General features: G+C 39.2%; 1 long non-coding RNA gene across 1 annotated transcript; it reads left to right on the top strand.

The window, feature by feature from the left end:
• The first annotated feature begins 167 nt into the window (after positions 1-167).
• LOC126505949 (uncharacterized) lies at positions 168-20,755 on the top strand. Its single transcript, XR_007593018.1, has 6 exons — positions 168-249; positions 582-1,678; positions 4,849-10,876; positions 11,918-12,052; positions 14,309-14,483; positions 18,906-20,755. It is a non-coding gene; the product is annotated as an uncharacterized lncRNA (long non-coding RNA).
• Positions 20,756-24,293: the final 3,538 nt, after the last annotated feature.

Consider the following 24,293-nt stretch of genomic DNA (forward strand, 5'->3'; position numbering starts at 1 on the left):
TCTGGTAGGTGTGGTCTGTGAGTTAGCAAGGGTTGCCTGCCTGAGTTGGAGGCTGGGGTAAAACGACTGAGTGAGGACACGGAAGTTAGACAGGGGTGGACTGTTGGATCCACAGGAGCTATGAGCAGCGGGGAAGGAAGGCTGCAGCTAGTTTTCAGTTGCAGTGCCGGGGAGGAGGCTGGGGAATTGGATTTGGAGGGGGAGGAGACTCTTCAGTTAGCGCACCCGTTTTCCTGTTCTGCTTAGCTGGTATGTTTTCAGGCTTTGCCTGATGGTGTTGGGGGCTGAGGTGAAGGGATGAGTTGGGGGAAAGAAGGTTGTGGGAGAAGAACTTTGTGTTCTGTTGAAGATAGGGTATGATAGGAAAGATTTCCAGCTGCATATCTATCTCTTAATTCTTTCCCTGAGACCCGATTCCCCAATTCCATTCCTCCCCTGCTTGATCACATCTACCCTCACTATTCATTTCCCTTCTCTATCGTCATTTATCTGTATTTTGCTAAGCCCCCTAGCTTGCCTTCCTTAAGCATCCATCCCAGTAACTGGTTTCTTAAATATCTTGATTTCTACATGTCCTCCAGGTGAAGAAAGAGAGGAAGGAAGAAAGAAAGAAAAAAAGAAAGGAAAAAAAAGAAAGGAAGGAAGGAAGGAAGAAAGAAAGAAAGAAAGAAAGAAAGAAAGAAAGAAAGAAAGAAAGGAAGGAAGAAAAGAAAGAATTGTTGCCAGGATCTACATATGAGAGCATGTAGTCTTTGACTTTATTAGCCTGGTGACCTCTCTCAGTACTTTTTCTGGTTCCATTCATTTATATGCAAATTTCATTTTTTAATAGCTGAGTAATAGATCATTGTGTATATGTATGACATCTTTCTTATTCATCCATCTGGACTGATTCCCAACTATTGATAGTTGGGTTACAGTGAACATGGATGTGCAAGTATCTCTGTGGTAGTGTAGAGAATGCTTTGCATACATGCTCAGGAGCAGATTTCTGTTTCCAGTTTTTTGAGAAAGCTCCAAACTGGCTTCCCAGTGGCTACACTACTTTGCCCTCCAGCTAACATTGTATAAGAGTTTTCATTTTCTGAGGTCCATGCCAGTATTTGTTGTTATTTGTATTCTTGATGATTGGAATATGATGGAATTTTAATAGTTTAAATCTATATTCTTTGGTAGTCTAAGATATTACATAGCTTTTGAACTGTTTACTAGCCATTTGTATTTTTTGTTTAAATAACTTTACACGTAGTCCATTTTTAATTACCTTGTTCATTTTCTGGCATTTAGTTTTATGAGTTCTTTGTATATTCTAGATGCTAATCTTTTGTCTGGCACATAGCTCGCAAAGATTTTAGTTGTCAAGAAACTTTTAATTTTAATGAGGTACCATTTGTCAATGATTGGCCTTATTTTTTGGGCTACATAAGCCCTATTTTAAATAAGTCAGTTCTTAACATATGAACTGAAGGATCCTCTGCACCTTATCCTTTAACAGTTGAAGACAGTCGAGTCTTATAGTGAGGTCCGTGATCAATTTCAAAGCAACTTTGTATAGTATAAGATATGAAGGTCTGCTATCCTTTTTCTTCATGCTGAAATTTAGTTTTACCAGCACCGTATGCTGAAGATGCTGTCTTTTTCTCCAGTGTATGTTATTGGCATCTTTGTCAAGAACCAGGTAACTTGTATATGTGTGGACAAATATTTGGGTCCAATGTGTCTGGTGTTTTGTTTTGTTGGTGTTTTATTTTGTTTTTGTTATAGATATATAGTATAGTTTGAAATAAGATAGGGAGATGCACACGCAGAATTCTTTTTTAAATTGTTTTGAATATCCTTTTATGTGAATGCGTGTTGTTGTCATTATAAAAATTGTAAGATTTTTTTTCTGTCTCTGTGAAGAATGATTCTGGAAGTTTTATTCTTTTACGTTTGATAGAAGATTCATTGTCACAGTATTAGTTCTTTCAGTCGATAAACATGAAAGGTCTTCTGTTTCTTTGAGTAAGTTTTTTCATAAGTACTTTATTTTTGTGCCTATTACTAATGGAATCATTTCCTTATACCTTGTTCAGTGTGTTGTCCTTGATATATATGAAGGCTACTGATTTTTGTATGTGTTACTTTCATTGCCTAGAGCTTTGCTGAAAGTTTTTGTCAGCTCTAAGCATGTTTTCAAGACCCTTTAGGGGCTCTTGTACAGAATCACATGATCTGCCAAAGTCAATACTTTGACTTCTTTTCCTGTTCACATTTTAAAAATTTTGTTTCTTTTCAGATTTCAAGCATTATATTGAATAGGAGTGGACTAGTGGGCATCGTTTTCTCTTTCCATTTTTTTTGGTGGAAATTCTTTGCATTTTTTCATTTAGTGTATAATATTGGTTATTGGCCTAATTTATTCCTAGTCTCTCCATGACTTTTATCTTAAAGGGATGTTGAGTTTTTATTAAAGGCCCTTTCTACATATATTGAAATAATCATCTGATTTCTTTCTGAGTCAATTTACATGATGGATTCCATTTATTGATTTATATATGTTGAACCTTCCCTGCATCTCTGTAATGGAACCAATTTGATCAATATTAATGATCTTTCTCATGTGATCTTGAATTTAGTTTGACAGAATTTTATTGAGAAATTCTGTATCTTGTTCATTAGGGATGTAAGTCTGTAATTTTCTTTTATTTTTGTAAAAATGTACCTTTAACTGGTTCTGATATCAATATAATACTGCTTAGCTTAAAGGCTTTGAAATACCACATTCTTTTCTAGCTCAGAGAATAAGTTGTGTTGGTGTTAATTCATCTTCGAAGTTTTACTAAAATTCTGTGATTAATCCATCTGATTATAGACTTTTAATACTTAGGACACTTTTTCTTACTTCTTCAATCTTGTCATTCTTTTGATGTTTAAATCATTGTTTTTCTTCTTGTTTTAGCTTTGGAATGTCATATGTATCTATAAATTTAACCTTTTTTAGTGATTTTTCCAATTTAGTGGAATAGTATTTTTTTAAAGTATGTTCTTATGATTTTCTTCTTTTTATTTTTATTAACATAATTTCTTTATTGATTCTTTGGAAATCTCATATTGTGCATCCCAATTCCACTCATTTCCTGGTCCCTCCACATCTACACTTCACCCTTGCACCACCACATGCCCAAAGAAAAAAGAATTAAAAAAAAAAACCAACCAACCAAAAAAAAAAAAAAAAACAAAAAACCATTTTATTAAATTCTGGTGTTACAAAAATGAATTTAGAATCAATACATACATAGTAAGATATCTTGTGTATTTTATGCTTTTAGTGCCTCTCCTTTGTAATATTTCCTGTGTCATATTTCCAGTGCACAGGAGAGCACAGGCAAGTGGAAATAGCATCTGATATGAGAGCTATCTCATTAAAATACATACTTGCTAATAATATGATCTTTCTGGCTTATCAATAAATATTTGGTGTACAAATATTTTTAATAATATGCTTGTATTTACCTTCATTCAGAATGATCAATTCTTACCTGTATTTACAGTTATGCCCAGTAACAGTTAGAGAAATATATTACTTTTCCATTTTGAGTTAAATTTATTTTGTCTTTACAAACCCTTGAACAATGTTGTTGAGTTTAATGCTGAGAACAAGAATCAGCTGTTTCTGGAAAGTGTGAAAGAGTAAATATTTTAAGCTTGGAAGGTTATATAACTACTGTAGCTTTCATGGAAACCAGTAATAGACAATGTGGAAATAAACAGATATAGCTTATTATAATGAAACTTCAAAGTCAAGGCCAGCTTTGGCAGCTTAGTGAGTTCTGAAGTCATACCTCAAAATTTAAAGTTAAAAACAAGCAAAGGCTTGGGATTGGTGATCTAGATTAGCTGTGGAAACTCTGTTTAGAATTTCGAAGGCTTCAGGTGGATCTCCAGAACAAAATGAGAGGGAAGGGCCAAAGAGAGCTTGTGAGAGAATGCGAAAGAGAGAGAGAGAGAGAGAGAGAGAGAGAGAGAGACAGAGACAGAGACAGAGACAGAGACAGAGACAGAGAGACAGAGAGATAGAGAAAGAGAGAGACAGAGACAGAGAGAGAGAGACAGAGAGAGAGAGACAGAGAGAGAGAGACAGAGAGAGAGAGACAGAGAGAAGGACACAGAGAGAGAGAGAGAGAGAGAGAGAGAGAGAGAGAGAACAAACATGCAAGAGAGAGAGATAAAGAATGTAATATAATGATACACAGGTTCAAAAAAATTGAAACAAAATGTAGACTTTATTAAATATGACGTGCAAGCATTTGTTCAAAACTTGTAACTACATAACAATAATCATAAGGAACACTAGGCATGAGTTAGATGGAAAGTTTAATTTTTCTGTAAACATAAGTCCTGAAAAAAGAATGTCGATTTCATACCCTACCTGAGAATTCTTTCCAGTGAAAGCTTAAAGAATTCATGTCAAGCAAACCAGCCTTTCACTGTAAAGAATTCTCAGGTAGGGTAAAAGAAACGTGGTCCGATTAGTGTTTGAAATCTAAAATGTGGTGTCTAGGATCGAAACAAGGAAATTATTATAGGGCAGTGAAAAGTGTAGTGAGATTGTCCGAACATCACTCATTTTTTTTTTTATTTTTGCATTGGGATATTATTCTACAGTTGATATTTTGCCGGTATTGTTCATTATTTAAACGTGTGTCTACTCATTATATTTGTTCTTCGACACTTTGCACATGAACACCATGACTTCCATGACCTCACCCAATGTTCTTTTATTTCCCTTTGCATCTTGTTGCTCCCTACCTCTGTAGGAGGCCTTCCGCGTTTGCATCTTTTACTTTTGTTCTTAACTGTTTACAGGTGTTTTCTAGGCTGAGCATAGTGTACTGGCAGAGAGAGACCCATGTGAGTTCTAAAGATATTCAAACTCTCTTTCCACGAGCAATGGACAGGCCATAGGCCGATCATCTGGAGAGCTAGAATGGAGCCGAAAAGTCTTGCCCCCTGACCCCAGTTCTATGCGGCAGTGCTCGGTAAACAACCCTGCTTGTGTTCTAGGTCTAAACATTTACTATCTTATTGCTCCTGTCGTTTCTTAAGATATGCTCATGTTGCTAGCAAACAAGAATATAGTTTTATAGTTTCTTTTCATTCAATGATATGATGTTATTGAGAACCAAGGATTGCCAAGCAAAGGAAAATCACACAAAGTTCATGGAGTGAACACCAACTACATCCCTAGCCCCACTCCCGTTTTTCAGATGAACAAATACAGGCATAAGAGAATTAATTAATGGATTCAGAATCTTTCAGTCCGTGTTTTTTCACATAATACTACCTTAGCCAGTATTATTTCAGGAACATCTGGGCTTTCTCGTTTCACATCTAGAACTCTGGGCAGTAATTAGTGAACCTTATAGATGTGTGGAGGAGAAACAGATCCAGGAGGGATGCAGATGTGATACCCTAACAACTGAGGTGGGATGCCCATTCTGGTCTTTTGAAAGTGCCTGTTAGTGATGACAGCGCCCGGTAGGAAGAGTACACATCAAAGATGCTTCTCATTAGGCGCTGAAGCAAGTGCATAATTTTCATGTGACTGGCACCAGAATTGCCACAAAGTGATGGCTGAAATAAGTACTTAATTTCTCATGATTTTGGAGGTCAGAAATCTACAAGTTGGATCTTGAAAAGGATACCCCATCACCACGACCAGCAAAGCCGTTAAGGACAGTTCTTTCCCTGTTTTTACATTTCTGGGACATCACAGGCAACAGGTGGAAGAAGGAGAGGCTGTTTGGGAGATGACAAGAATTGCCGTATGTAAGTCACCTGAAAGCACCCATCCAGAATCTACCAGGATTATTCATGTCCTCCCACACCACCTGCATCTTGCAATGTCAGAGCTTTAACACGAGCAGTGAATACATTTCTTCCTCTAAATGCCAAGGATCTCAACAGCAAGGATGTTTCCAGCCAGTTCGACTTCCTATTATCTTGATAAAGATGCATTTGTTTTTATCTTGTAAGCTCGTCGGAGTGGAGGATTCATATAAGAATCTTTCCTGACCACGAACAAGGCCCACTTAGAGATAGGCGTCCATGAATCTGTGTTAATGGTTTCGGTGACAGCAAGCTCAAGATCAAAACCAGTGGGGCTGAGATGGTAATCAGGCTGATGGGAGCACGGTCTGTGAGCGCGGCACTGCGATGAATCTCATCAGCCTTCTGACGAGAAACAGCCCTGCAGCTGCCCTCCTGGAGCATGAGGAATGGGCCTTTGAAGCCCAGACTGTCTTCTCCTGGAAGTTTTTAATCACAGACCCAACCCGACCTAGGGTGTCACGTGTAGGTGGTTCTCATTCTATTTTCACAGTCAAGATGCTTTCTTATCCTTAGAGCCTTATCACTGTGGAATTTTCCATGAATCTTGGAGACCACCTTTACCTCCAGTGTGGAATTTTCCTTTCCGAAGGACATAACAATAGCAGGACTTCTTCTGATGTGTCTTCCATATGTATATTTGGAAAGATAAGGTGTCTCCCTGTAGATATAAATTTCAAACAGTAAGTGACTGGAACTTTTAGTGATCTGTCTGTTAATTTGATCAACAATAGCAACATAAACAAGCATCTTAACCCAATGTGAGAGATGGCTGCGTTTCTTTTACACTAATGTGTTTACTCAGGTAAGTCTCTACCGGTTTAATGAGTTCATGTGCAATTTTTTGTTATTGTATTTCTAGTATATCCGTAAGGTTTATCATCTTCATAAACTTACTGCAAACTCACCACTGTCTATTATTTCCTATAATCCCCACAGATGTTAGGTTCCTGACCTCAGCTCTGGAAGCATGAACATAATTTTGGTCTTTGTGGTTTTGTCTCTTTGGTGCATTTCCTGTTTATGGACTCAGGATTTGAACTCTAGGGTCTGGCCGTTTATTTTACTCCTCCCTTTCCATTGCTTTTCTTCTCCTTTTCCTTCTTCCACCTTCTCCTTTGTATCCTCCTCCTTCTCTTCCTCCTCCTCCATTGCTTTGTTTCATGAGGTCCTTGCTAAGTAGCCTTGGCTGGCCTTAAATTCACTAGCCTCCTGACTCAGCACCTAAGCCATCAGATTACACGGGCATGTGCATGCCACCCACCACACCCAGATGTGGAGTTTCTTTTCTTCAACTTAACCTCGTAGTTGCAAAATTTATCCCACGTTGGAACATGCATCATAACCCAATTTCTTAGTGTGGTTGAATAATATTCTATGTTCTCTATACACATCATGGCTTTATCCATTCATAAGTGGATGGACAATTGAGTGTTATAGTTTTGGCACAGGAAACATTAGCATTCATTTAATAAAAGTATCTAAATTATGTACAAGAAAGCTCACTAGTAATACATATATACACATACACATGTGTGTGTATGTGTGTGAATAATGAATGAGGAGAATGCATGGTAAAATGAAAAAAAATGCATATGATCAGTAAATTTAGAAAGCCCCAGGCCAATTAACAGTTAGAAACATATTTAGAAATGGCCCCAGGGATACTTGAACAGGCGTCCGCTACAACTACAGTCCGGCTCTCTTCACTTCTCCCCTTTTATCCTCTGACTGGCCATGGCATCACGTCATCCTTTCTCCTCTCAATGGTGTGGAACACCATGTTCTTCCTCTTCAAATGTCCTATGTTTAAGTAGAAACACTCCCCCTACCCCCGCCCTGGGAAGTATTCCTCTGAGCTGAAATTAGCTTGAGCAAGCTGTACCACATGGTGTCTTATCCTCAGTGGGGCACATGTGTTTAAAAAAGTCTGTGTAGGTGTTTCTCCAAATGTATGAGTAACACAGGTATCCAGACACAATGTGTGTTTTCAGAATTGCAGCTGGTTAAATAGTTGATGTAAGCAATCTTTCAGAATAGCAACACGGCTAACACAGCCGTTCATTTCAGTTCTCATGGACTGCAATGGAATGGGATTTTGGCAACTGGACTTGGAATAACAAGAGCGGGGAGTGCTTGTTGGCTTCTGAAACATTCGAGGCAAAAATATTTCCTCCACAGCCTCCTCTGTCATTCTGTGTTCCAAGAGATCCTCATTTTAACCACACTTAATTGCCCTTCAGTATCAAAATTAATTGTGTTCTTTGCTAAAAGGCCAGTGCAGCATAAGGTTACTCTAGGGTCCCAACAGCCAATGCATCTTCTGGAAATGGCTTGATTGCTGTCTGCGCAGAGAATGGCTGGGAAAGACGCGCTTGACCGAGGCTATACATTACAGTCCAATTAGTGTGAAGATCACTACATGAGTCTTTAACTTTATCTAGGAACTGTTGGACTCTCTAATGGAGACCACAGAGAGAGTGGAGAGGAATGTAGAATTCACTGTCTGTGACAAGCAGAGGGGGAATGGCCTTGGCAGTGGTTCAAGAGGCCACCGGAGTGGCTTCTTTCAGACTTCCTGTCTCCAAACTCCACCATTCCCATCACCATCTGAGTAAAGTATATAAACCAAGGCCAGAGCCTTGAGAATATATCTTCGGATGTAGTGTACTGTATTCAGCTATGGCTCCCAGCAAGGGCTATTGAGCCAAGATGGTGGTTGGAATTCCAGCTGACTTAACATTAGTAATCAACATTTGATTTGTAGGCTCATCAATGACAAGAAGGATAAACTGCTTCCAATTCAAAGAATAATGTTACTATTTTTTTTTAAAAGAAAACAAACTATCTTTTCCCGTTTTACATAACAATCCCAGTTCCCACTCCTTCTGCTCCTTCCATTTCCTCCACCTTTCCCTCTACCCCCCCGCCCATCCAGTCCCCAGAGAGGGCAAGGCACATTGCTCCAAGGAAGAACCAAGGCCATCCCCACTATATCCAGGCTGAGCAGGTATCCCTCCAAATAGAACGGGTTCCAAAATGCCAGTACAAGCATCAGGGACAAATCCTGGAGCCACTGCCCCTACCCCGCTGTCTGCCCCAGCCACACAACTGTCATATACATTCAGAGGACCTAGCTTCATCCTATGCTGGTTTCTTCCCTGTCCATCAAGAGTTGGTGAGCTCCCATTAGCTCAAGTAAGCTGTTTCAGCGGGTGTCCCCATCATGGTCTTGACCTCTTTGCTCATATTCTCACTCCTCTCACTCTTCAACCAGACTTTAGAAGCTCACCTCAGGGTTCCACTGTAGATGTCTGACCTGTTTCCATCAGGTGCTGGATGAAGGCTCTATGGTGACTAAATTTTACATTTTCCAATTTTGTGGAGTACAGGTTTTTGAAGTAAGAGCTAGTGATTCTTTCAATTTTCTCGGTGTCTCTTGTTATGTCCCCCTTTTCATTTCTGGTTTTGTTAATTTGGATGTTCTCTCTCTGCCTTTTGATTAATTTGGGTAAGGGTTTGTCTATCTTGTTGATTTTCTCAAAGAACAAGCGCTTTGTTTCATTGTCTTTGTATTGTTTTCTTTGTTTCTATTTTATTGATTTAAGCCCTTGATTTGATTATTTCCTGTTATCTACTCCTCTTGGGTGAATATGGGGTTTTTGTTGTTGTTGTTGTTGTTGTTGTTGCTGTTGTTCTAGAGGTTTCAGGTGTGCTAATAAGTTGCTAGTGTGATATTTCTCCTCTTTCTTTACGAGGGCACTTAGTGCTATGAACTTTCCTCTTAGTATTGCTTTCATAGTATCCCATTGGTTTGGGTTCATTGTGCCTTCATTTTTGTTGAATTTTAGGAAGTTTTTTATTTTCTTTTTATTTCTTTCTTGACCCAGGGGTGGATCAATTGAGCACTGTTCAATTTCCTTAAGTTTGTAGGCTATCTGCAATTAGTGTTGTTGTTAAATTCTAACTTTAAACCATAGTGATTCTATAAGATACAGGGGGATACTCCAATCTTTTTGTATTTGTTGATGTTTGCTCTGTTACTGAGTATGTGGTCAATTTTAGAGAAGGTTCCATGGGGTGCTGAGAAGAAGGTGTATTCTTTTGCATTTGGGTGAAATGCTCTGTAGATGTCTGTCAAGTCCATTTGAGTCACAGATCTGTAAATTCTCTTATTCCTCTGTTAAGTGTCTGTCTAGTTGATCTGTCCATTGGGGAAAGTGGGGTCTTGAAGTTTCCTGCTGTTAGTGTGTGAGGTTTGATGTGTGATTTAAGCTTTAGTAATGTTTCTTTTATATATGTGGGTCCTCTTGTATTTGGAGCATTGATGTTCAGGATTGATACTTTATCTTGATGGATTGTTCCTGTGATGAGTATAAAGTGCCCTTCTCCATCTCTTTTGATTGATTTTAGTTTGAAATCTATTTTGTTAGATATTTGAAATTCTACACCCACTAGTTTTTTAGGTCTATTTGATTGGAAAAATCTTTTCCCTACTTGCTTTGAGGAAATGTCTGTCTTTAAGGTTGAGATATATTCCCTGTATGCAGCAGAAGGATGGATCTTGCTTTTATAGCCATTCTCTTAGCCTGTGTCCTTTTATAGGTGAATTGAGTCCATTGATATTAACCGACATTAATGACCAGTGATTGTTAATTCTTGCTATTTTTTTTTTTTTGGTGGTAGTGTTTGTGTGTTTCCCTTCTTTGGAATTTGCTGGTGTGAGGCTATTTGTTGCCTTTGTTTTTGTGGGTGCAGTTAGCTTCCTTGGGTTGGAGCATTCCTTCTAGTGCTTATTGAAGGACTGGGTTTGTGGATAGTTATTGTTTAAATCTGGTTTATGATGTGGGAGTGATTTCTTACTAATAAAGAAACTGCCTCGGCCCTCATAGGACAGAAAATTAGGTAGGCGGAGTAGACAGAAGAGAATTCTGGGAAAAAGAAACTGAGAGAGAGTCGCCATGATTCTCCCGCTCCAGACAGATGCAGGTTAAGATCCTCTCTGGTAAGCCAACTCATGGGCTACACAGAATATTAAAAATGGGTTAGAACAATATGTAAGAGCTAGCCAATAAGAAACTGGACCTAGCCGGGCCAGGCAGTGTTTGAAAGAATACAGTTTCCGTGTAATTATTTCTGGGCATAAACTAGCCATGCGGGCGGCCGGGTGCCGGGGACGCAGCCCTGCCGCCGCTCCTATTTCAACAGGTTTTGTCAGGGAATATCTTGTTTTTTCCACAGATGGTGATTGAAAGCTTTGCTGGGTATAGTAGTCTGGACTTGTATCCATGGTCTCTTAGTGTCTTCAACACATCTGTATTACCATCTAGCAATGGGATTAGTCAGTTTGTAATCTTCTTTCTCTGGACAATTTTCGTGGTTTGTGATAAGATGTGTATTACATCCACAATTGTGGTTTTACAATTACTTCTTTTTATCTGACTTTAGAAGGACTAAATACTAACTCTAGAGTCAGGGAAGAGGCTCCCGCTGCTATAGAAGTTTGAATCTAAACTTCTCTCAGAACACATTTCCTCTTACCTATCGTTTTCGGTGAGAGAGGAAGTCATGACTGAGGTACAAGTAGTAAAACCAGTCTTCAGTACAGATATTCAAAAACATGAAACCAAATAAAAGAGATAAAGAAGGGTGTGGGGGTGGGCCAAGTCCTTGTGTGGCTTGGGCCCTGATAGGCAGGGACATGAAACAAATGAGAAATTGAAGAAAGGACAGACACTAAAGAAATGACAAATGCATGCACAATAAAGCTGGGATCAAGTGGGATGCACTCACTTCAATGAAGTGGCATCTTCATTGTACTTCCATAGTACCCCTGGACCTGAACTCTGGTACATAGCACATGGGGGAAGAAACTGGTCTGTCTTCCTAGAGGTCTCTGTAGGGGAGCAGTCTCAGACTATAAATATCCATGGAGAGGAAGCTACAGCTGCTAGATCTTGCACACAGTGGCCAAAAGCTTATAAGTACTTATACTTGAACCGAAGGAAAACTTTGTCATTCTGACTTTACCCCGTGTCTTGGCCAGTCTCCGTTGATCTGAGGTACTGATCCTTGCCATGGCTTCGCCTATGTCAACAGTACGCATTCACTCAGGACTTCCTCAGTTCTTGACAGGAGTGAAACACTGGATGGAACCTGGAGAGAATTCAAGAGAATCAAGGTAAAATCCTATTAGTAAGAGATGCTAAAAACCACACATGTTTGCATTAACAGACCCACAAACACAAATAAAATTTAGTAAAACTAAAATAATTGAGTTTACTCTCTCAAATGGTCAGATGACCTTCTGGTCTTGATACTTGAGACTTTTTTTTGACTGGAGTCAAAGAGGGTGAGACCTTAATCCATATGCCACTGAAAGTCCACATCACAAAGGGCATGGCAGAGACTTCATTGATTACAGTAATGAATGGAAAAGTATTTCGTGGAATGGTAAAGAAAATTCTGCATAGAGAAGTATTAGACTTATCATTGATCTTAACTCCCAGTAATGTTCCTGAAAATATTTCCAAGGGCCATATCTGGTCCTCGGAAAATCCCCTTCTGTTTGCAAGCAATAAGTTTTATAGCAAATTAGGCTATTTCTCATGTAGCTTCACCGGTGTCTTTCTCTATACATATGAAAAAAGTGAGAATGACCATGTAACAAACTTCAAAATTCTTTGTCATTATTTTTTGAGGCTGGATCTTAATGTATGATGAAATTAGTAGAGTGGTTTTTTTTTATCATATTAAGATGAAAAACAGAAATCTGTTAGACTATCATCACTGTATATATTCAATTTTAGGTCCTGGTGGTGTAGAGTGATTGTCTGGAACCCAGAAGTGGCTCATTAATGTTAAGCAGAGTTGTTGAAAGGGTATTGTAAGAGGAGACAGATGTGCATTTCTTCTCTAGTTTCGAGTGTTTTATTCATAAACAAGACTTTGGAGGACTCCTTTAGCCTTGGACATTATCTATATCAATAGATACGCAAAGACTTTAAGAGCAGTCTGCAGGAGGATCTTACTGCGTCTGCCTGCACTGGAGATGAAGATGAGCCAAAGCTGAAAATTGAGAAAATACTGTCCACATTTAGTCAAAAAAGAAAATCTGCAAAACTTTGCAAAGTCATTTTACTTAAAGGGGGCCTAGAGTTTATGGGGAAATCTAGAAGAATCAACAAAAGATAACAAAGTAAAGAAAACGATCTGAATAATTTTACATAAATCTAGACATAGAAAAGTTTGTGCCAAGCAGATGGCTGAGTGGGTAAAAGTGCCTTGGCCCTCGAACACGAGTTCAATCCTGTACCTCATTGTAGGAAGAAGAGAAGTGACTTCTGAAAGTTGTCCTCTAACCCCCCCACCCTACTTGCACCCCTGCATACACAGAGACATGCTCACACATGCGCAGACACACACACACACACACACACACACACACACACACACACACACTTGGAGAAAGAAAGAGAGAAGTGCACATTAGTAATACATAAAATATATAGAAATGTTCATACTAAACACAAAAGTGAAGTATCCGTTGTTGTTTTTTAAAACAGGGAAGCACATCTGGCCATCCCCTCTAAGCAGCTGGAAACCCACTGATCGTGTGTGTACCATCATATTCTGGCTGATGACTAAAGCTGCATTTAAAGCTATTGCTTGCTTTGTGAGATTATAATTAATTCTTACAATATTGTCAGCACTGTGAGAGCCTGGAAAGCCCCCAACAAACACATACAGCCTTTACTACTAGGCCTTTTGATATTTAGAGAGGCTTCAAGCAGCTTCTCTTTTTATTGTTTCTTACCTTCTCTATTTATCGCATAATTTACAACAGAAACTTGTTGCCTATACTTCATCTCTCAGGAGTGGTCAATTTTCCTAATGAAAGGTTATGCAATAAGAAAATTAGGGAAAAAAATTAGTTTCTTGGAAAGTAAACAAGGATATGGTGTCATAACTGAGATCTTTGGGGTTCTGAGTAAAGACAGGCTCCTTCGACACCACTGCCAGCGAGTAAAACTCTCCAGAGAGAGTGATGTACTTCGTAAGGAAAATATTAACAAATGCCATCTAAGGGAAAGGTAGATTCCAGATGATTCCATCCCCAGAATCTACCCACGATGCTTTCTGTACCCATAAAGGGTTCTGCCTACTTTGGACTCTCCCTGATTCCTGGGTTCTTGTGATCATGCACAGGGACTTCAGCAGTCAAGTCCTGTTTCTGAATGAGGTCACTGTTCCTTTCAAACCTGGTCCATGTTGAAGAGTTCGTGTGTATGGAAAGGACTGAAGACTGTTAATGAAAAGATTGCAGGCACTCAGCTCATAGCAGGCTGTTTGAACAGAGTCGCTCCATCTCATTACCGAAACAATAAAAATGGTCTCAGTTTGGGCTGCATTGCAAGTTCCTTTTTTTCTGTTACAGCTCTTATCTTCTGGATGTGATTCTCGAACTCTGGTCCAGGATTATATGAGCCCCTGATGCCATTCTGGGATTTGTGAGATTGACACCGTGTTCAAATCTTATCTCCCAACGGTGCAGGAGTTTTGCAGATAGTACATGATAGACGGGAATTCTGTGATTCTGATGCTATCATACGGTGAGCTAATATTGTCATTTTACAACTAAATCGGTATGCCAGAGAGACATGCTTACTTCCACGTGGTTGCAGCACTACCCACGAGATGTGGACTTGACCTGGGTGTTCATCAGCAGAGTAGTAAATAAAGAAAACAGGTTTTGATGGTACAATGGGATACTCTGAAACTTGGGATTACAGGGGTGGATTGGAGGGCATTCTGTCAAGTGAAATAAGCCAGGGACAGAGAGAACCAGAAAAGCCAACATTTCCTCTTTATCCGTCTATCTATGGATTCTTCCTTGTTCAAATTCAGTAGCTTTTGTCCTCCATTGCAGCATCCAAATACACTTGGGATGAACCAGGGCTCAACAATTCTCTCTTTTTTGAGCCTTATTTTTGGTAGTCCATCTTCTTAGAAGCCTGTTGCCCTTAGCTACACGTATTTTTCTGACCCGTCTATATGATCACCTGTCCTACTTTTTATACCCCAAGTTTTCTGTCCTTAGTCTCCACCTATCACAATCTCCTAGCATATTTCCACAAACAGGTAAAAGCAAATCACTCTTTCCCCAAACTTTACAATATCTGACCACATTCTCTCTGCCAAAAATCTACAAAACCTTTTCTATTTTGTCCGGTATTTCATAAGCAAGTGGCTAATTATTTTTTTTTCCTGTATAATTTTTTTATTGATATTTACTGAGCTCTGCATTTTTCTCTGCTCCCCTCCCTGCCTTTCCCTTCCCCTCTTCAATCCTCCCCCAAGGTCCCCATGCTCCTAATTTACTCAGGAGATCTTGTCCTTTTCTACTTTCTACTTCCCATGTAGATTATAACCATGTAAGTCTCTCTTAGTGTCCGCATTGCTGTCCAACTTCTCTGGGATTGTGGTTTTAGGCTGGCTTTCTTTGCTTTATGTTTAAAAACCACACACTGAACACCTACTTGTCAAATGTACGCAGAGCTCTTGGAGATTAAAATGACCTCCCTCCTTTCCTTCTTTTGATAAACTTACTTATTCTTATCGAATACTTTTAACAAAAACCCTGTTAACGGTGCTGAGTCACTTCTGTGTGAAGCTCAATCACACACCCAAAGCTCATTTCCACATTGTTACAATCACATTGTTAAGATCACAGCCATTTTTTTTTTTTTTTTGAAAACCAAAGGAATGAAAATAAATCTTCCCACACATAGCCTCTGTGAAAGAGAATCAGGCATTGCAAGGCATTATCAAAAGGAGGAAAGGAGGGAGGCCATTTTAACCTCCAAGAGCTGGGAATGTATTTGACAAGAAGGTGTTCAGTCTGGGGGCATGCGTGGAGATGCTGCAGAATCTGTGCTAGGTGACTGAGTGTCAAAGTCCTTTGTCATCTGTGCACCTCAGAGCACACAGTTCAGTAAAAGCACGCACAGCACCGCCCCCGCCACTGCTGCCACCACACCGTGAGTCCCAAGCTCGATTGGCAGACTCATTAGACAAGCAAGGGGGGACGGCTAGAAAGGGATTGCAGCAATAGCCAGATGATGGAAAATCCCACATGCCACAAACATGCGTTTGTCATTAGGTTTTCTTTGTGGAACTCCATAAAATAACACAACAGAAAGTTCTGGAAACTTTACAACTCACAAGAGAATGAACTACAAGCTCATAAACCAGGTACCATCAGTGTTTCGCCCCAAGCTACCAGGCTGGACTGGAGACCCAAGCTTCATTTCGAAGGCATCAGAGTGTGCCATTGTGAGTGTGTCTCCCGCAGCAAGCTTCATTGGCAAGTGCCAGCCCTGCCTTGAAATTCAGAAAGAAGTCTTGCTGATGAGTGGTGCAATTTAATATGGATGCTTTGGGAGGACATTGCCCAGCAGGACTGCAGAGCAGGGCAGGAAATACCCCCTAGGCAGGCTTGTCTGACATGCATTCCAAGATTTGCAAGAGAATCCTAAACACTTTCATTTCTCAGGGACTTGCAGTCTTCCTCCCTCGGTCCAAAGTTTCTTCTTTATCTTCAAGGAACCATAAACAAACACAGTTTTGGCAATTACCCCTGGGAAAGATAATGCTGCTGTGGTTATCAGAAATTCCACTTGAACTTGGCCTCTTTTTTTCCCAGGACTTCACAGCTGTTTCCCGTTGCCTTGCCTCCCTGCCTTGTGCTGCCTCCAGCTCAGCTTTAAATGGGCAAAGCAGAGTGAGCCTAGGCTTTCTCAGGAACATGGCTTCCTACCTCTGACTCGAAGCTCTGTTTTCGACATAAAGACTCTTGCTTCCCAATTTAGCACTCTCTCTTCACGTCAAGCCATAACCGTAGCCCCAGGGCAATTGAGCAAATGAGGTTACAGCCCCGGCAATTAATGAAACACATTAATATCGTTATACTTTTCTTCACTTCGGCTCCCAAAGCTTGAACGAAGGTTTCCAGGCATATCTATCGGCTTTATGTTGCAGAAGGATGATATTGAATAAGAGGGGACATAAATGAACGTTCTTTCCTAAGAAGAACAAAGCTCTTTATATAGTTTTAGTCCGGTCTGCCCCTTCTTGATAAATTGTGCTGACCTTAGACTAAATTGGCTTAGTGGACTTTTCTTAAAGATACAACCTGCTAATTAGTTTTTATATTAAACATTTAATTTAATTTAATGTATGGACTAAACTTGTTCTGGACAAAAATTTCCCTTATTCCTCGGGAATAAAAGAGACTCCAATTTTGGTAGCACCAGGAAGCAAAAGCCAAACACTAGAGCAATAAAGAACAGCTTTGTAATATTACTACAAACACATGTGTGATGTAAATTACATATCCAGCACACACATTAAATTAAACTGTTGAATATAAAAGTAGAGTAACTTGTCATTGTGAACGTAAAAGATGAGGGAACGTATCAAAATCCCGGCTCTGTGACTTTGTTAGCAGATTAGCAATTACCGAAAGTTATCAACACACTCAATTATAAATTTTCCTGGATGTTTTATTTTTTCTTAAAAAAATTTATGTTACTATTAAGGTCAGGAGAAGTAATGCTCGTGTATTAAAATCATTAAGCATAAATGTTTGAAAATTGTGTATTATTTTAATTTAAAACCAGTTTGGGGCATTTATAAACACCTTGATAGATCTTATATCCATCTTTACAATCGCCTGAATAGAATGAACTTGCGAGCTATTCATAGTAAACCTACTGGGTGATTATGATTGAGTTAAAAGAATGTACATAATGACAAGTATAAGGCTAGACTGACATACACACAGACCCACACATAGAAAATATGACTTTATTACCTCCTAATTAGATTTACCTTTCTAATTAGGCTGTTTTTAAGCCACTATTAAACTTAATAAGCACCCCCTAAGCACAAATTTACTGATAGTGTGGAAGTGGCTTTGGCGTAAAACTAAGTTGGGGGGGGGGGACCTCAGCAGATCAAGGTCTTTGCCATCTATACCAGAAAGATCCCAGCCGTCCTTGGAAAGAGCCCGCAGTAGAGCCTTGATTTACTGCCCTGTAGATTCCTCATGCGCTGGGCTCGAAGCAGCAGACCCTCGGCTGTCAGAGATGACGTCTTTCAGATGGGAAGTCAGGATGATCGTTAAGGAACCCAAGGCATGTTCCACCACCGCAGGATGGTCATTAACTCTAATGATCCTGGCGGGGCTCCAAGCTAGGAAGCCATGTGCTACTTCTCCCGAACATTCCCTTGAAATGTCAGCTGAAGAAGTTGCTTTTCTGGTCTGGCCCCCGTCTATTTGTTGTGCCTCAGACAGCTGTGAGGCAGATGCCTTGTCACACTCCAGACACGCCTGATTTCAATAGAGGACAGAACCACGCCACTGGAACCATGATTTGGAATCTGGGGGCTCAACCAGGCTACTTTGAGTGGAAATTATGAGTATAAAGTGATTAATATTGCTGACTGTAATGGTACTCTGATGAAAGTTGAACTGCTTTGGAAATGGTTTTGGCAGTCATTAAGTTGAATTTGATTTGCCTTGGCATAAGTGAATGTGGCCCCTAATCGTTTCCTTTCATCCAAGACTTTCAAGCTCTATGTGCCTAGCATCTGATGGAGAGTGTAGGTACCGCTCTCATCTTATAGTTCTGCAAGCTGAGGCTCAGAGAACGTAAGGAAAAGTGTATCCGAGGACAGAGTTAGCAGCCCAGTTTGTTACTTCCCCATAACGCCTCTGTCCATGCTCATAACATTCTGGGTTGAAAAGTGCTTGGAGCCGGTCTATCCCATTGATACAACACCTAGCTTCCTCTTAAGATGTTCAGGGGAACCAATACAAAATTTGAATTAATGGTTAGAGATGAAGAACTAGGCTCTAAATTTGTGCCTCTAACTAAAGTAAAGTAGCTTATTTCAAAGTGAGATTATTCTATAAACCCGTTTCCTCGACGCTCTAATCCTCAACCATGGCTTCGTTTTCATATTTTTAGAATCACCTTGTGAACAAAGTGACAAAGCAGATTTTGGAAGTCAAGTTCCAGAGTCCAATCTCAGCTCTGTGACTGCATCTTTTGATGCCCCACTGTGCAGCTGTCTCTGAGATCATTGCTAAAGCAAGAGTGTGAAGAATGGGGCAGTCACCCAGGGGATGGACGTCCCAAGTGGATTATGTTTGTATGTGCAACGGCCTGTGCCGTTTCCTTATTAGTAGGTGACATGCTGAAAAGACAATGAAGCATTTTTCTTGTTAGGGCCTCTGTGGCCATTGAGTGAGATGCGCATTGGACACGTTTGTCAATAACACAGTAACAACGTTGCAGGCTAGGGAGCAAAGAAGTGGTCCAGATGCACTGGAATGTCCCATGGCAACTGGGCCTTGGAGACTGGTCTAGTGCAGAGTCTGGATAATGGATGAGACTACTAAGTCTGAGTAGCAATGGGAGTCAGAACAGTAGGCTTACATAGCACGTATATCCTTAGGCCTCACTCAGAATCTGTAAAAATAAAATTGATGCTGAACACAAAGGCAAACTGATCACAGAATCCCTTGACTCATGCTGTTATAAAGGAATAACAGACTGGACTCCATATGTAGAATGAAAGTTGACTTGGCTCCTGGTTACAGAGACTGAGAAGAACAAGATCACGGGACGTGTGTCTAGCAAGGAACTTTGCCTTACTTCCTAACATGGTGGAAGCAAGCACTGAAGGAAAGGAGAGAGAGACAATCACCAAGCTCACCCCTTTAACAGGGAATCCTGTTCCACAACTGTCATAAGCTGTTCATTGCAATGACACTTCTATCACATCATAGCTTGGTAAGAGTTTCCATTCTTGCTGTGGGCCAATGGTCTTTTATCCTGTCACTTGGATTATTTTTAATAAAATGCTGATTGGCCAGTATCCATGCAGGAAGTATAGGCAGGGCAACCAGGCAGGAAGTAGAGGTGGGTGATAAGAATTCTGGGAAGAAGGAAGTTTCAGTTTGCGATCGTCATCCAGACACAGAGAAAGCAAGATGTGACTACCTTGTCAAAAAAAAAAAAAAAAAAAAAAAAAAAAAAAAAAGTACCAAGCCACATGGCTAAGACAGACCAGACAAGAATTATGGGCTAATATAAGTTATCAGAGTTAATAAGAAGCCTGAGATACTAGGCCAACCAGTTTATAATTCATGTAGACCTCTGTGTGATTTCTTTGGGACTTAACGACTGTGGAACCGGGCGGGATAGAAATCTCAGTCAATACATTCTCAAGATTCTTAAAACTGCAATTAAGGGGCTGGAGAGATGGCTCAGAGGTTAAGAGCATTGCCTGTTCTTCCAAAGATCCTGAGTTCAATTCCCAGCAACCAGATGGTAGCTCACAACCATCTGTAATGGGGTCTGGTGCCCTCTTCTGGCCTTCAGGCATACACACAAGAAACAATATTGTATACATAATAAATAAATAAATAAATATTTTTTAAAAAAACTGCAATTAAGTCTCAGTGTGAATGTCGAAGGAGAAGCTCAGACCATGACAGACAACCATATCCCAGGATATGTGGGAAGCTTCACAGTCTGTGTTTTAGTAAAGCTGAGTCATCTATCATGGTAAATGTCTTGTTCAATTGCCTTGGCTTTATGGTTCTCTGTGCATTTCATTTATGAATCTGCTTAAAATTCTAGTTAAAAAGATGTGTAAGTATGAATATTTTAGACCTAATTTATAACCATATGTATTTAAACAGCAAGAGTAACTTAAGTCAATGTCATGTCCTTTGAAAATTCATTTTATTAATATGTTCTTATATATGAATGTGTTATCACTTGCTTCTCTAAGCGTTATTCCTAAATAAATGTAAAATTTCCTGAAGGAATCATGCCTATCATTGATATTTTTTACATAATAGAATTATTCTGATAAGGAAGCATAAAATGAAATAATAACAATGAAAAATAGTGAATTTACAGACTTATGAAAAATAAATAAGACGCTGGACTTAAGAATGTGGGAGAAAGGAAACACTCTGTTTTTCCATGCTAGCATAAAAAGTGTTAGCCTAAATGTAATCAACAAATGGAAGCATGAGAAAAATTATCGTGAGGTTATTTATATATTTATATATAATATTTTCAGATACTCCCAAGTGGTTATTTGGAGATAGTACAACTATATTAAAAAGTTTAATGACATTTTGAGGCTCTAGTATACATTAAAAAGTGTGTCAATAATTAAAAAAGACATGCTTTGAAGAGTCTTTTAAAATTTAGGATGGAGCTGGGTGTTGGTGACACATGCCTTTAATCCCAGCACTCGGGAGGAAGAAGCAGGCAGATCTCTGTGAGATTGAAGTCAGTCTGGTCTACAAGAGCTAGTTCCAGGAGAGGCCCAAAGATACACAGAGAAACCCTGCTTTGGAAAAAAAAAAATCTTAGGGTAGAAATTATGAAAAACAATGCATCAGGTAGCAACATACACAGAATACACACAACATACATGGAATACAGAGGAATAGGTTTAAAATGCTCTTGAATTCCCATGCTCACATCTGCACTAAGGCCTTTACAGAACTTCCTTTTAGATATCTCTGCCATACATTCACATGAACTTATAATATGTATGGGTTTTCCATATATATTTTGTGTGTGTGTTTTGAGACTCAGTCTCATTACATAGCTTAGGCTAGCCTTGAACTTGTGACTATTTTACTTCTATCCCAGAAGTGCTGTAGTATAAAGGTATCATCTTGTCAAGCTGTAAATAATTATTGAAGTCACCATTGTAAGTCTAAGGACCTGACTCAAAAGACATATTAATTCTTAATATTGACACAAAAAAAAACCCTTCACATCAATTTCAATATTGAGGAGACCTGAGAGAACCCAAAGATTTTGCAATTGATTTGTAAAATTAAATTTAACAGTGAGTTAACAGCTATATGATAAAGGAATTAGAAATCCATTTAAACAAAGAAACAGAAGTATAAAATCCCCCTTTTTGAATACCTCAGTTTAAACAATCTTATGTTCAACTTAAAAAACACTTGAGTATATAATGAAGTTAGTGGGGGTAGGGTGTGTTTATGTCAGCAGTTGAGACATGAGCCACAGAACTTGATGGTATCTCAAATTAATTAAGAAGTGTGCTAGGGGTATTTTTTTTTTTTAATAAACCTGGCCAACTGTTAAATCAGGTTGACGTGTCTGAAGAGGGAAGCTAAATTGCCATTGGTTCAGAATCTGAAGATTATCTGATCTTGGTTCTCACCATGTGCCAAGTGTACTAAGACCTCATTAATTTAGACTTCTTCATTTGAATTTCATGACAATTTGGCCAAGGTGCACTATTCTTCATTATCTAAAATGAGATGTTCCCAACAGGGAAAAACTAACTGCATTAAGACCTCATAGTGCCATGCAAAGTATTGAAAAGAACGGTTTGCAGACAATTAATATGACATGAATGTGTACACACATGCCCTAACTACAGAATGAAAACATATAATCAAATTTTAAAGTATATTCATTATAATTTCTATTTATTTCTATCATCTATCTATTAATGTACGCAGACCACTCCTTCATTTCCCGGTCACCCACACCCAAATAATCAAAAAGAAGCTATATTAATTACAACACTGTTTTGCCAATAGCTTATGCATATTTTAGCTAACTCATATCTTAAATTGACCCATTTATATTAATCTGTGAATAGCCACGAGGCTATGGCCCACCGGGAATGTTCTGGCTGGTGGCTGGTGTCTTTCTCCTTTGGCAGCGGCATGACATCTCTTTGACTCCGTCTACTTTCTCTATATATCTCTGTTTGAATTTCTCACCTGGCTTTACTCTACTAAACCATTGGCTGAAACAGCTTCGTTAATAGCCAATGGTAATAAGAGATATTCATAGCATACAGAAGGGAATCCCACATTGTATTACTTTATCTGTTTTCTTCATTTGTCTTACTCTTAGAATCATCTAGTTTATAATTCCATTGGTCCATTATTTCATGTTACTGATATTTCATTTATTAAGACCCATACATTAGGGATTTGTTAGAACCATATCTAATCATATGATCCATATCTCGATCTCATGCTAGGATAAAAGTGTTGTCCTTACAATATCTTTAACTCATGATTTTAAAGTAATTACCTTGAAATTTTTAAGTTCTTCATAGAAAATATCTTTAGCTAGAGATCCAGATGCACGTATGTCTTGAGTTATACTGCCAAAAGCCCTACAAAATACATAGGAAATAAATACCTTCCACAGGAAATAACTATCTATCACCCTAAAACACATATACTTTCAAGACACGGTTTGATTTTACATGACTTACTCAATTATTAACATAACAAAATAACTGACAGAGGAAATTTACTATGCATGAAATTAACCCAAATTTTTCATGTGGTGAGAATCACAGGAAGTCACTCCCAAAATTGAAATGGCTTGGCTGTCCCATGACTTGAACAGTAAGTGCCGATGTTGGTTAGACCCTCATGATGAGTCTGTGTCTGAAAGGCCATAATGCAGATTTGTTGAGTGGAAATTGCTGAGAGGAAATAATTAGAAGGAAGAATTCTGTGTTCTGTCTGGAAGGTGCAGGGCCAGCTCCATCAACCCCATGAAAACTAATTTGAGCAGATGTGAACCATTCCTTTGCTGCCTTAGTGCTGGCTGCTGCTTCATGAAGTGAGAGGCATCTGCTTAGTCGACAAATTTGTCTGTTCAAAATTCAAAGCCTTTCCTGGGAAGACTACAAGGAATGAGTCATAGGTAGAAGACCTCTAACAGGGAAATCAGTTTGCCATTGGTCACGGTGAACCCTACAGGCAGGCGCTAACTTACAAATGTGTTTCTAATTGCCATCACCTCTCCACATCTACATCGGTAAGGATGTTAGTCTCCTATCTTTGTCATTCACCAAAGAATGAAGATGAGAGAAACACTAGACTGTTTGACTGGCTGTGGTACTTAGATAAAGAAAGATGGCATAGCCTTCCCAGAACAGGTAGGTGCTTCATCCGTAGTGAAGGGACTGTATTTCTGGAGGAAGGGATGGCTTTGAGAACACAAGGAAAATCAAGGATCTCTTCTTGATACGAAAGTGTGTCTATTTACTGTTCATCAGCTACTTCTAGTTATTTCCTTCATAGGAGAGTAGAGGGGCAGCCATGGTTCTTGTCTATTGTTCAGGTGGATGGGACTATGTGTTTGCTTTTGATGACAGTTGTACAAATTCATGACCACAGAATTTAATAGGCAGCTTAAGACCTTCCAAAGTTCTACACCCAGTCAGGGATGGTGTCACTATTTATTTTTGTTCCTTAGCTGAGGTCCTTGAGGTGAAATGGCTGCAGAAAGAAACAAGGTTGTTTAATTCAC

This window comes from Alexandromys fortis, unplaced genomic scaffold (assembly GCF_014885135.2).
Source record: "Alexandromys fortis isolate MF-2015 unplaced genomic scaffold, M_Fortis_MF-2015_v1.1 scaffold_67, whole genome shotgun sequence".
Taxonomy (NCBI): domain Eukaryota; kingdom Metazoa; phylum Chordata; class Mammalia; order Rodentia; family Cricetidae; genus Alexandromys; species Alexandromys fortis.